This window comes from Patagioenas fasciata, chromosome 7 (genome assembly GCF_037038585.1).
Source record: "Patagioenas fasciata isolate bPatFas1 chromosome 7, bPatFas1.hap1, whole genome shotgun sequence".
Taxonomy (NCBI): Eukaryota; Metazoa; Chordata; class Aves; order Columbiformes; family Columbidae; genus Patagioenas; species Patagioenas fasciata.
Genome location: NC_092526.1, coordinates 1,818,464 through 1,830,266, shown reverse-complemented (window position 1 = coordinate 1,830,266; position 11,803 = coordinate 1,818,464). Strand labels below are relative to the sequence as shown.

Below are 11,803 nucleotides of genomic sequence, written 5' to 3'. Positions count from 1 at the left end.
ATTTAAGCCAGCTCTTGTTCTCTAAATGAATGTGGGTGTTTTTCTTATTATCTCACAAAGCTACAAAACTGCATTTCATTTCATTATACCATTAACTGCCTGTCTGATTTCCATTGTGGTTCCCTGTCCCAGTAACAACCCCTTCAGAAAGGGCTGGCGCTTGGCTCCAAGCGGGAGATTTGTTTGCTCCCCGCTTCTCTCACAACCTATTGTGGATTATTCAAAAGAAAAGACTTATCATTTGGTGGTAGAAGCACAAAGGCTCAAACAAAATTAATTCTTCCTATTAATTTGCCTTGGGATTTGGAGGGAGAACAGCAAAACTCACAGTGGAAACATAGACATGTGTTGAACAGTTTTTGTAGTGCAATATCCATCTTCCAACAGCAATATATTACAACCTGACCGTGCTGACTGTCATCCAGCAGGTACAGGAGGTGGTTGGAAGCTGATTTGAGGTGTTTTGCTTTCCTTGCAACCCCGTCCCAGGGGAAGGGGCTTTGGAGATTGACTGAGGGAGATAATGCTCTGTTATTCCATCCATGAAACCCTCCAACCTCACCAAGAGCCAGTGGGAACCCAGGTCGCTCATCAGTTCTTGGTGAGTCCTTGGAGTTACTCAGAACTTCAACTGAGAGCTATTGGAAAAGAAATAAGTGAAATATCCTTTTATCTCATCCCTATTCCCTGGTTATACCCCACTACTTGTACCTTCCCTGATCTTCACCTTGAAAAAGGAAAACGTTTCCTCATCACCCCAAACTGACCCTGGTTGGTCATCAGAGAACTTTCTGCTCATGCTATGCAATGGATGAAGTGGAGGAGGAAGATCCTGGGGGACTCAGTGGTTGGACTTGATGATCTTAAGGGGTCTTTTCCAACCCAAATGATAGAGCACAGGACAAGGTTTCCTGTTACTCCTTTCCATATGAACCTGGGTTGCATCAGGGCATCTTCCCAGTGGACCCAGCCTCTGCCTGCAGCACTGCAGCTTTTTAGTTTTTAAACATGTACACTCCTGCTTTATTTTTTAGTATTTAAACTGTCAAATAGCAGAAGTACCAATGAACGTATTTTTCAACTGAGCAGGTTAGGTCACTCCAGCTGATTTGAATTTCAATATATTGGTCAGTGTAGATCTGTCTTGCACAGGCAGAGGAAAAAGAAAAGTGCTTTTCTGGTAATCCTAGAAGCTTGGTCAGGATCAGCAATAGAAAGCTAATAAAGGAGAGTGAAAATAAAGCTTTTAATGCACTGCTAGCTATGGGTGCTCCATGTCACGTTGTTGGCAAAGTAAGTGCAAAAATTTGCAGATACCTTAATTCATGGCATCTTAATCAGGACTAAAAACACCAGAGGGAGAGCAGAAATAGCAGTAAATTGTAGTAGCCTTGCAGTGTCTCTGCAGTTGGGAGCATCTCTTGGGACTGCCAAGAACATCAGCAAGGTTGCTCCCTGGATGACTGAGCCACAAAACATGATTTTCTTTGCTTCTGGTAAAAATTTGTCCTTTTAATAACTGTGCAATGTCATGGAGGAGAGCAAGCAGGAATACTTGAGTGAGGGGGTTTCCCTGTGCACACCTGGGGAGTGATTGGGGTGCATGTACAGGCACTTCTGATGCTGTCACCTGCTCCTCCAGGAACGGGCTGCGGGACATAAATCATTAGTTTAGACAGGATATATCCAGACTTCACTATATCTATCATAATTAGTGTATTTACACTTGCTATTAAGATACATGGTCTCATTCAAGACTTGAACATGTTGAATGTACAGGCTATGACATCCCCCACTGATTTGGTGGGACGGATGTTGGGGTGTTCCTGCACCCAAAAGCTCTTGGGGTGGCTTTCTGGGACAAGGGGTCAGACAGTATGACTTGGGGGAAATGTGCATCTTAGAGCATTTCTAGGAAAAAGCAGGGGACATCACTGTGTCCTGGAGCCCCACTGCAGGGACGGGAGGTGATGTCCTGTCACTGGTGCCTGTTGTCCCAACTTCCATCTCCCATTCAGCGGGACCTCTCCTGGGTGAGATCTGTGGTGGCTGTAAAGGAAATTAGGGGCTAAAAGCAGGAGCCTCTTAGAGAGGCCAGAGGCACCATCAGCTATAAAAGGCAAAGCTCCCCAGCCCTCTTGAGCTTGCATATCCACCACCAATTTCTTTCTCCATTTAAGGGCTGCCACTTGAGCTCCTGGAGCACTAATGGAGGCTCATTCGGACCCTTTCACATCTCCTCTTGCCCTGGCGAGATGACTCACTGCGAGGACCCAGAGCTCTGCCATAGACGTCCTTCTCTCCAGGAGGAATTTTTCCAGGATTGCTCCTCCTTGGAGGAGTGCCCGGTGCATAAGTGTGACCATCCATCACCTTTGCATCAGTCTATCATTTCTCTTTCCACATTCCCGCTTGCGTGAGCTGTTTTACTACTTGGCTTTAATATTTTTTCCATTTTCCCATCTTGGATTTCTAGTCCAAACAAAATCATTGTGCCACAGAGCTGGGGCTTTCGCTGTGTAAGTGAGGGTAGTTGTACTCAGGTGGCTGAATAAGTGATGACTCTTAAATTAACTCTGTCTCCAACATATTGCTATAGGTGCTTTGTGCTATACTACTACTGAGTGGTTATAGCAATGCAGCGTGTCTGGTTTATGGTCTTATTAAGTCATTTCTCTGTTGAATTAGCCTCTGTTCTATCATTTCTCTAAAAATGAATCAGAAGAGAACAAAATATGAATTAGGAGGCGAGTGTAACACAACTCTATAATTATGGCCCAATTTTTTTGATGCATTTCAGTTTTTTTTCATAAGAAACACATGATATTCCTACTTTCTATTCAGTAATATTTTTTTCTTTCGGATTTGAAAGGAACAAACCACATTTTTTCTGAAACAATCACACCGTAGAGCTCTTGTTAAACACGGTGCATTTCAGAGATAGGAAATACAGTAGTATGGCATCCCTGTTTGGCAGCTGCAACGCTGAACTGCAGCTCTGGAGAATCAGGGACATATCAGGTGTGGATTAACCTCAGTGCTCAAATATTTTTCTTATAGAATTCAAATGCAGCAGTGATTGGGAATGGCTTTGTTTTCAGCACGGACAGCGAGGCTGCAACTGGGTCTGTCCCCACACACTCCCGCGCAGAAAAATGGTCTTGACCTATTGGGTGAGCGAGAACAGCTCCATACAAGCCTATCTTAAATTAAAACAATCTATATTTACTGGAAAACAGACACACTGGTAAGTTAAAGGAGTAAAGGGGAGACAAATGACAAGCAGAAATAACTGCAGCAAGGCTTTTTAAAAAAGTGGTTTAGTAAACGAGGGAATACTATCTATGGTATTGTTACTAGATTACTAGATAGGAACAACGCAGCTGTTAGTCATGGGTGGTGAAGGCAGAAATGTTAAACAAATCTGTTCTGAAAATCCGTAAAGAACAAGCTGAGGGCTCTTGATGTTGTTGAATGAGCTCCAGCCTCCCCGGAGCTATAAAATGAAACTTCACACCCAACACTGTCCTAATGAGTTGAGAGTCTGTGAGGAGAACCCCTGCAAATCACGTGCACATCAGTCAAGCATCCATTCCTCCATCTATTTGTCCATCCATCTGTCCATCCCAGGCACGACAGGGCAGCAACAAAACTTTGAAATCGTGGATTACAAAAGGCAAATATAACCGTTTGCTGGTCTACATGGCTTTATATGAGATAGATGCTATCAGTCAAACTTTACTCTTCATGCGGTGTACATTTCGATATTGTTTAATATGGGAAATATATGTAAGGATGAAGAAAGAAGGTGACACAGCCTCTTGGACTCTGGCCTTGGAACTCAGGTTTTGAAGGGTTTCTGTGTCACTGCAATTGGATCAGCTGAAGGTTGGTGTGAAGAATGACACTGGGACCAAAAGAACAACTGGCATCCACACGCTTCTTAAAACAGGATGTAGATTGATGGGGTGGAGAGGTGGTGTTACTTCTACATCTGCTTTGGCGAGGCTGCAGCTGGAACATCGTGTCCAGTTCTAACAGCCCAAATGTAAAAAAAGACACTGAGTTGGCAAAAGTTCAGGTAAGTGCTATAAGCACGATTCCACTACCAAAACCTTTTGGTTCATTGAAAGGAAGTCCAGGGCTTAGACTTTTTAAGTCTCATTAAGTGGAAACTGGTAATGTAGAGCCTTTCACTGTAGAAAAAAGAGGAAGAAGAAAGGAATCCATGAGTGACTTGAGGTATATTCAACAGAAATTGTGTGTGATTTCTGAACCATGAGGATAAATAGACTTTGGAATGGGCGTGCTGAATCTCCATAGATTGGGAAAAAAATCGGACTCCATATTTTATATTTTTCTAGACACAATCTAATTAAAAATCAAAGAAATAAGGGAAGACTGAATGGTGGAGCTGGTCTCTCCATGGTACCTGAATATAGGTTATTATGTTTGATAGTTCTGTTCAAGTAATCACCTACAGAAAGGTTCTCACCTCCAACAAGGAGTTTACTGCTCCTTGGCAACATCTTTTCAAGACTCATAGGCTTGTTAAAGTACAAATCACAGCTACTTACTTCCACTTGCACCAATTGTGGACTGGTGTCTTCCAGACAAGATCAAGAAGCACTTTATCTTCTTGTTAATAGGTAAAATCTGTCACTGCTTCCTTCTGCTCCCCAAGCAATCCTTGCATGGCTGATGTTCCCCAGGTGTTGCTAACAGAGGCAGCGATGGCACTGGGGGCTGTTCCAACACAAATGAACTCTGCTGATGAAGCAAGTCAACCACCCAGTGCTTTTCTTTGGAGCGTCCTTCCTCAGCGACGTACTGGGAAACAAATGGGAACACCCAGTCGTGTCCATACCCACTAGTGCTCAACATTTATAAGTAGGAAAAGAGCTCATGGAGCTGGAGGATGTGATGGGGCTTCTGGCATCTCCAATGAGTAGTGAGTGAGGAGGAGGATGCACCATTGCAGCAATGGAGGAAGGACAGGAATGCTCCTCCATGCTTGGAGTCACTGTCAGTGCTGCATTAATCTCTTCCCCCGTGCCCATCCTTGTTTCTAAGTAAATTACTGCAAGCTAATTGTTCTCTTTTAACTTTTCCTAAATAGGAAATAACCCATGAAAAGTCTCTGCTCTGAAGAAATGGCAGAATTGAATGAGAAAGTATTATTTTCCATCCTATAGTTGGTGTATAACACAACGAAAGTCACGACCCATTATTTTCCCAGCTGCTGCAGATGGATCACTACAAACTGGCAGTTTGTAGTCAAGGTGTCTGAGGTCAGATCTGAGGAAAAATGATTCATGATGGGAAAATCCAGGATGGGTTATCCAGGGAAATGGTGAAACCTTCCTTTCTGGAAGCTTTCCAGCATTACAGCAGTACCTGCCCTGGGCAGTTTCGATATACTCCGTCCTGGCCCTGCAATGAGAAATACTGCTTGCTGGAAGTTCTGACCTCCTGTTGCCATGCTCTCCTATTTTCAAATCTTCTGGAAACACTGAATCTCCCACTTTATTATTAAACTGACCATTGTTTCCCTGATGGAGCGCGATGCCTCGTGTGTGCTGTGGTGAAACCTCTTTCCCAGTGTGTGGTCGGCAGCATCCATGGAGCAAAGATGAGGATGAGCATGCTCTGGATCCAAGGGATGGGACAGCTATGACAGACAGTGCCTTAAACTGTTTTGTGGTGTTTTACGTTCTGGGCATGTGGGGGTTGTCAGAATTCATCTGGAATTTTGACATAAAAGCCAAGAACAAATGAAGCAGCATTCTGCTGGCTGGGAACTGTGCAGGGTCCAGCACCCACTGATTGCTGCTCACCCCAGCTCCCTTGCTAGATCGGGGGCTATTGATCCTGTTTTGACTGATTAACAGCAGGACAAACGATTTCAGGGCTTTTATCTCCAAGCACTAGCTTGAATCAATGGCAGTTCACATTTTCCAGGAGGCTGGGTATCTTGCTAAGACCCCTCTTTTCAATCAGAGGAATGAATCTTTGCAATGCTGCTGAGAAACAAAACAAGCTGTTGACTCCCTGCCCTGCTGGATGGCAAAGCCAGGACCAAGTCACAAGCCCTGGAGATTCAGTATGTGGGACCAAGCCGTGGTAGCACTGAGATGTCAACATCACTGCACAGTGTGGGCCTTTCATGAAAATTAAAAATAGTACAGTGCTTTAAATGCTCCCGGACCTTAGTCGGCAAATGACAGAATGTCAATACTTGGCAGCAATCTTTTATTAAAAGTGTTTTTACAGTCTAACTTTGCTCTTTCCACGGGGACGGTTGAAGTCCCGCAGGTACGGTCTGTGCCACGGGCAGCACTCGCCAGCACTGAGAGACCTTAGGTAGAATCTGGGAAATCGTGATTTCCTTCCCAGATCCACCCTTGTGTGAGCTGGGGACTGAGCGTGGGGCTGCAATTTAACCAGTGGATAAACAGGGTCTATTCAAATTGTGGCACGTAGTTGGGAGCTGAAGTCTTGCCCATGTCTCACAGAGCCCCCGATCTACTGAGTCCCCCAAGTTCCTCGCGAGGTCTCGTGCTTCTCATCCCTCTTTCAGGCAATGAGCTGCTGTTCCATATCTGTTGCCAAGTGCTGAACCCCAGCATTTAATCACATTAACTGAGTCCTCCCACTGCACAGCCCCAGTGCAGCACAATGGAGCTCCCTGGAAGCCTTTAGCTTTTATTATAGCCCAAGCTAACAATATTTTCCCTAAAACTTGCTTTTAGTTAATGTATGTATTTTCATATTCTATCCAAGATACGATAAATGTTAGGTGCCATTAACTAAGATCTGCTGTGCTCCATTTTCCAATAAGACTCTAGTTTTTTTCCTAAGGTAATTCATTTCTCACTCAAAGAATATCCTGTGGATATGCTTTGCTCAAGATGTTATTCATCTATAAAAATGGTCATGGTGTACCATTTGAAAAGGAGGAAAAGTGATAGCAAGTATATGGAGTGTGCAAAGAACAAAGTTACTTAAGGAAATGTGTGGTTTCCTCTCTTCTAACATGGTAAGGAGGTTTTCCCCCAGTGAAAATCAGGGAGCTAGAATCGGGGAATATTCATGGATGGGGTTAATATTGGTATAAGTGTATGGGAAGTGAGGTTCATCAGGCTATGGGGCATTCAGGCTGGCCACGAGGAGGAAATTGTTGGCCCTGAGGGTGGTGAGGGCCTGGCCCAGGTACCCAGAGAGGTGGTGGCTGAACCATCCCTGGAGACATCCCAGGCCAGGCTGGACGGGGCTCTGAGCAACCTGAGCTGGTGAAGATGTCCCTGTCATGGCAGGGGCGGCACTGGGGGAGCTGGGAACGTCCCTTCAACACAAACTATTCTGTGATTCTGTGATTTCTCTGCAAATGAATGAGCATCAGCCCGGCCTTTTGCCCCTCATGTTGTGAGACAAAGGGGTGGTTTGTGTATGATGGCAACATAGGCTCATCAGGTAGGAAAAGCTCCAAATAATCTCAGTGATCTCCTCTGTCACAAACACGTGCTCTTCAGCAGCTTGAAATTTGTATTTCATAAAGAGATACACAGCTTTCATTAACCGCATAGGGATTTTAATGAAAGTTTGAATGGATTTGTAAAACACTGAATATACATTTTGAAAGCTCTGAGTGGCAGTTCCATTACACACACACGTGCCCTGATGGGCAACAGGATTTGAAACGTCTCCCTTGCTGTCAAACAGCCAGCGGGGTTCTGCAGGGGAGGGAGTCAAAGAAAATGGAAAGAAAACAGCTTTTCTTTTTTCTTTTTCTTAAAATCTACTACCCAAAATTGCCAGGTGTTCAGTCAGCTCGTTTTCTTTAACTTTCTAGTAGTTCTTTCTTGTAATTAATACTTACAGGATGATTGGCACTTCTCATTCCCATGGTTTCAGTGACAGGCAGTGATTGGCTTAGGCAGGGAATTTCATCAGGCAGCAATGGGGAGTTTGTGTTAAAGAACCAGGTCCAGCTTCTTGGGAATGCAGCAATATCCTACAGGGAACATATTCTCAAGTTTGGAGTGAAAGTTGTAAATAAAATTGTTACATCTTCCTTATAGAGATTATTCCACAGCCTAACATCTCTCATCTTCAAGCCTTTCCTCCAAACCAGCAGCATTGCTCTCCTGCACTCCGGCCTCTCCCAGCCCATCGGCACTGGACACAACTCATCTCCAAAATATTTTCTGCTCCATCAGGATATCTTGGGGATGTGTATCATGCATTTAGCGCTCTTGTTGCCGTTTCTGTCCTAGACTACATATTTTTAACGTGTATTTATTTCTTTGTAATTTTTTCCAGGTGCATGGTGACTTTTCTTGCTCTTCCTCTCATTTTCCAATTTGTCGGGGGTACCTGAGTGGGATTTAGGCACCAGCATTTGTTATCTGGGAACAAACCAGAGTGGGGGTGACCTGTTCATAATTTATTTCATGGTACATTTACAAATACAGCACACACAGACAAAAAGGAGATTCTATGTGCATTTACATTTTTCACACAGTAAAATAATCTCTTTCTTTTCAGCCCAATGTCTGTGGTTGATCCCTTGTGCTCATCACTTCAGCACCTGGAGCTGTGGGAGGACTCGGTCCTTGCTTTGCCCGCAAGGTGGTGAGGGCAAAGACATCAGAGAATCACAGAAGCATTTAGGTTGGAAGAGAACCTCAATGTCACCGAGTTCAACCGTTAACCCAACGCTGGCACTGCCTCGTGTCCTGAGAACCTCATGTCCGTCTGTCCAACCCTCCAGGGATGGTGACTCCAGCACTGCCCTGGGCAACCTGTTCCAATGCCCCACAGCCCTTTGGGGAAGAAATTGTTCCCAAATCCAACCTCAACCTTCTCATTCATCTCTGCTCCGTCTCCCTGGATGCGGTGGACGGTTTTGCTGTGGCTGCTGCAGGTTTGATGGGCCGGCACATTCGTACAACCTCCCTGGAGACACTTCCAAAATAGAAGCAAGTGGGGGGGAAAAAAAATCCTAACCTGATTATGATAGAATAAAGGACATAAAAATGATATATTGCTTTGTGTATTTTTCATATCATGTGCTCATGACACTGTTTTTCCATGTGCTAAAAATACGTTCTGTAACTGCAGAATGGGTCCCAAGCTGCTGGTGACCAAATTGATGGATACGCTTAGTCCTGAGGAGCTCAGGCTTCCTTTGATTTCTTTCTTCAGTGATTGTGTCTGCTCTGCAGGCATAAAATAAAATTATCCAATTTTTGGTGTTGAAAAAGAAAGGTGTCCCCTAAAAGAAAGCAGCTTCCTACAAATATACTACAGAGAAGATAAATTGTATGGTCACCAGTATCTCTTGGCCTAGATTTAAATTCAGTGAAGGAGGGAAGGGAGGTGTTAAAATTTTGCATGTGAGTGTGTGTCCTGCTTTGGGACAAGAGGCAAGCAAAGCCTTAATGCAAACAGGTGCTCTTGACAACTTTAAAAATAGGAGGTAGAGGGCTGTGTTGCAGAAACTGTGTTTGCAACGGGTGTTTGCTGGCTCGGGGTGGCTGTGCGGGGCAGCACATGGAGGCTATGCATGGCTATGTGTGGAGGATGATGATGTTCTGGGGGGTTCAGAGCCTGGACCAGCAGCATCCTGGCTGCATCCCGCGGCAGCCAGGGGCCGAGGCTTCCCAGAGCACGTTCCCTGCAACCCCTTTGTGTTCTTTCCCTACCTGCGTGAGAGCTGCTGCCCTCGTCTTCCCTACAAACATCCACCCCTTTTCTGAAATCTGCCAATTTCCCAGGCTTTCACAGGTTGACCGCACATTTTTTTTAACTTTTAAAAACCAAGTTTTCCTTTGCGTTCAGTTTGTTACTCCTCAGTGCCACTCATGGTGCTTTCCCCCTGTATTTTGTACACTTCCCACCGCCTGCTGGCTTCTCTCTCTGCTTTTTCCTCGGTCTCGCAGTCGAGAAGCCGGTGTCCCCGTGCCGGTGACTGTGCAGTGGAGACGGGAGCGGCACAATGGGTGGAACAGGCTGGGAGAAAACCTGGCTGCCAGCCCCCAGCAAGCTGCAGCTATCACCTGCTGCTGGGCAGCTAACAGAACATTAGATCTTTGGACAGCAAGTTTAAGCCTTAATTATAGTGAGGACACCGCTGTTCGATAATATATAAAAGAATTGAAAGACTTGATGTCCCTCCGGGCCCCTTCAGCTTTACCGGTTAGACAGCCCCCGTCACGGTTTGCTGGAATCAATGACCACGGCGTAATCCATCCATGCACACAAACGGGGCTGTCGAGGGAGGAGCAGCGCTTCTAATGACTCATTCTGTAACGGTAATTAATACGGGCTGTGTGTTAAAACCGGCTGCCTGACTGAATGTGAAGATTTTTTCAGCAAATGCAATTCCATTAAGGGTTCCCAGCCCCAGTGCAGGGTGAGCACCCTGTGCTGGTTGTGCTGCACAAACCAGGATTGTTCGCTGGATCATTTAAGTGATAAATATTAAGGCAAACCATAAAGCTCTAACGCGTGCTGTGCTTGGCACTTACGGCGAAGTTTTGTTCTTTCAACTGCAAATGAACAGCAGGATCTTCTTTTCCTTATTAAAATTAAACTGCTCTAAAAATCAATATGAATTTTGCCTGAATATGGAACTGGAATGAAGCCCCACATCTGCAGATAGCTGAACTGCTGAAATGCACCTTTTCCCCTTCTTCAAACAGTGTTTGATCATTATTATTGCCAACAAGATGCAGAAAGCACACGATTTAAATTGTACAGCTATCTAGACAAATGAAACCTGAGTACATTTGCAGGATTATCTAAAAGCAATTGCAGTTGTTGTAGTGTCTTTAATAAGTGTATCCCATCTAAAATATTGAACAAACCACTTTGGTGGGTGTTTGGGAAGTGACTAAGATGCCTCTTGATTTTTGTCCTGCAGGATTAGCATACGTTTTGAGCTGAAAAGGTAAAATCTATTATCTTGTGTAATTACTTTGTAGACAGTAATTAGTTATGCAGACAACCTAAGGTGAGACTACTTCAACTTTTGTGTAAGAAATTGAGATTTGAGCTTTTTTAGTTTAAATACTCAAGAAGAATTGCAAATGGTACCACATTAGGTGCTTGCTGTGATTGCGGCTGTATGGACTTTTTGGACAGCATTGTCTCTGAACCAGCCAGGACAGGTCCTGGGGTGAGTCCTGCAGCAAAGTCCACCGAGCATCGCAAGGAGCAGGGTGTCCTCAAAAACCGGACATTTTCCCTGTTAGGAGCTCTCATGCCTGACAGCAATGACTGAGAGCTGCTCAGGTCTGCCAGCTCGCTCTCATCGTCTTCTGTTCCGCTGGGAATTTCAGGGGTGGAAATAATCTGGAGAAACAGGAAGGCACATCACTGAAAGGCCTTTGAGTTTTGGTGGTAAAATTGAAGATACTCAATCGTTTAAGCTGAATAAACAAGGGACAAGTACAGGGGAGTGGGTCAGCTGTTCATCTTCAAGCCAAGAACAAGGTGGTGGAGCCCTCCGTTGGGTGCCTGCACTGGTTTTATCCTAAATACACCGATTTCCCGACACGTCAGCACTGCAGCAAGGTGCATTTTCATCTTTGGTGTGTTCTAGGAGCTGATGGGGCTCTGCTTTCCCCATGGCAGAGGAGGGACAGAGGCGTAAGCCAGGCTGATGGACGGGACTTGTGCGAGCAGCTCTGCATCCCTGAGCAAAAACCCTTTGCCCATTTTCTGCCCGAAATGAAGTGTCTTTGTTGAAATTAAAGAGTCACAAGCACTTTATTAGCGCAGGGGCTCTCACCTTGTA

The 11,803-nt window shown here is 44.9% G+C and overlaps 1 long non-coding RNA gene across 1 annotated transcript; it reads left to right on the top strand.

The window, feature by feature from the left end:
• Positions 1–435: 435 nt before the first annotated feature.
• On the top strand, positions 436–9,023 carry LOC139828385 (uncharacterized). The gene is made up of 3 exons (XR_011739909.1): positions 436–601; positions 2,181–2,348; positions 8,548–9,023. It is a non-coding gene; the product is annotated as an uncharacterized lncRNA (long non-coding RNA).
• Positions 9,024–11,803: the final 2,780 nt, after the last annotated feature.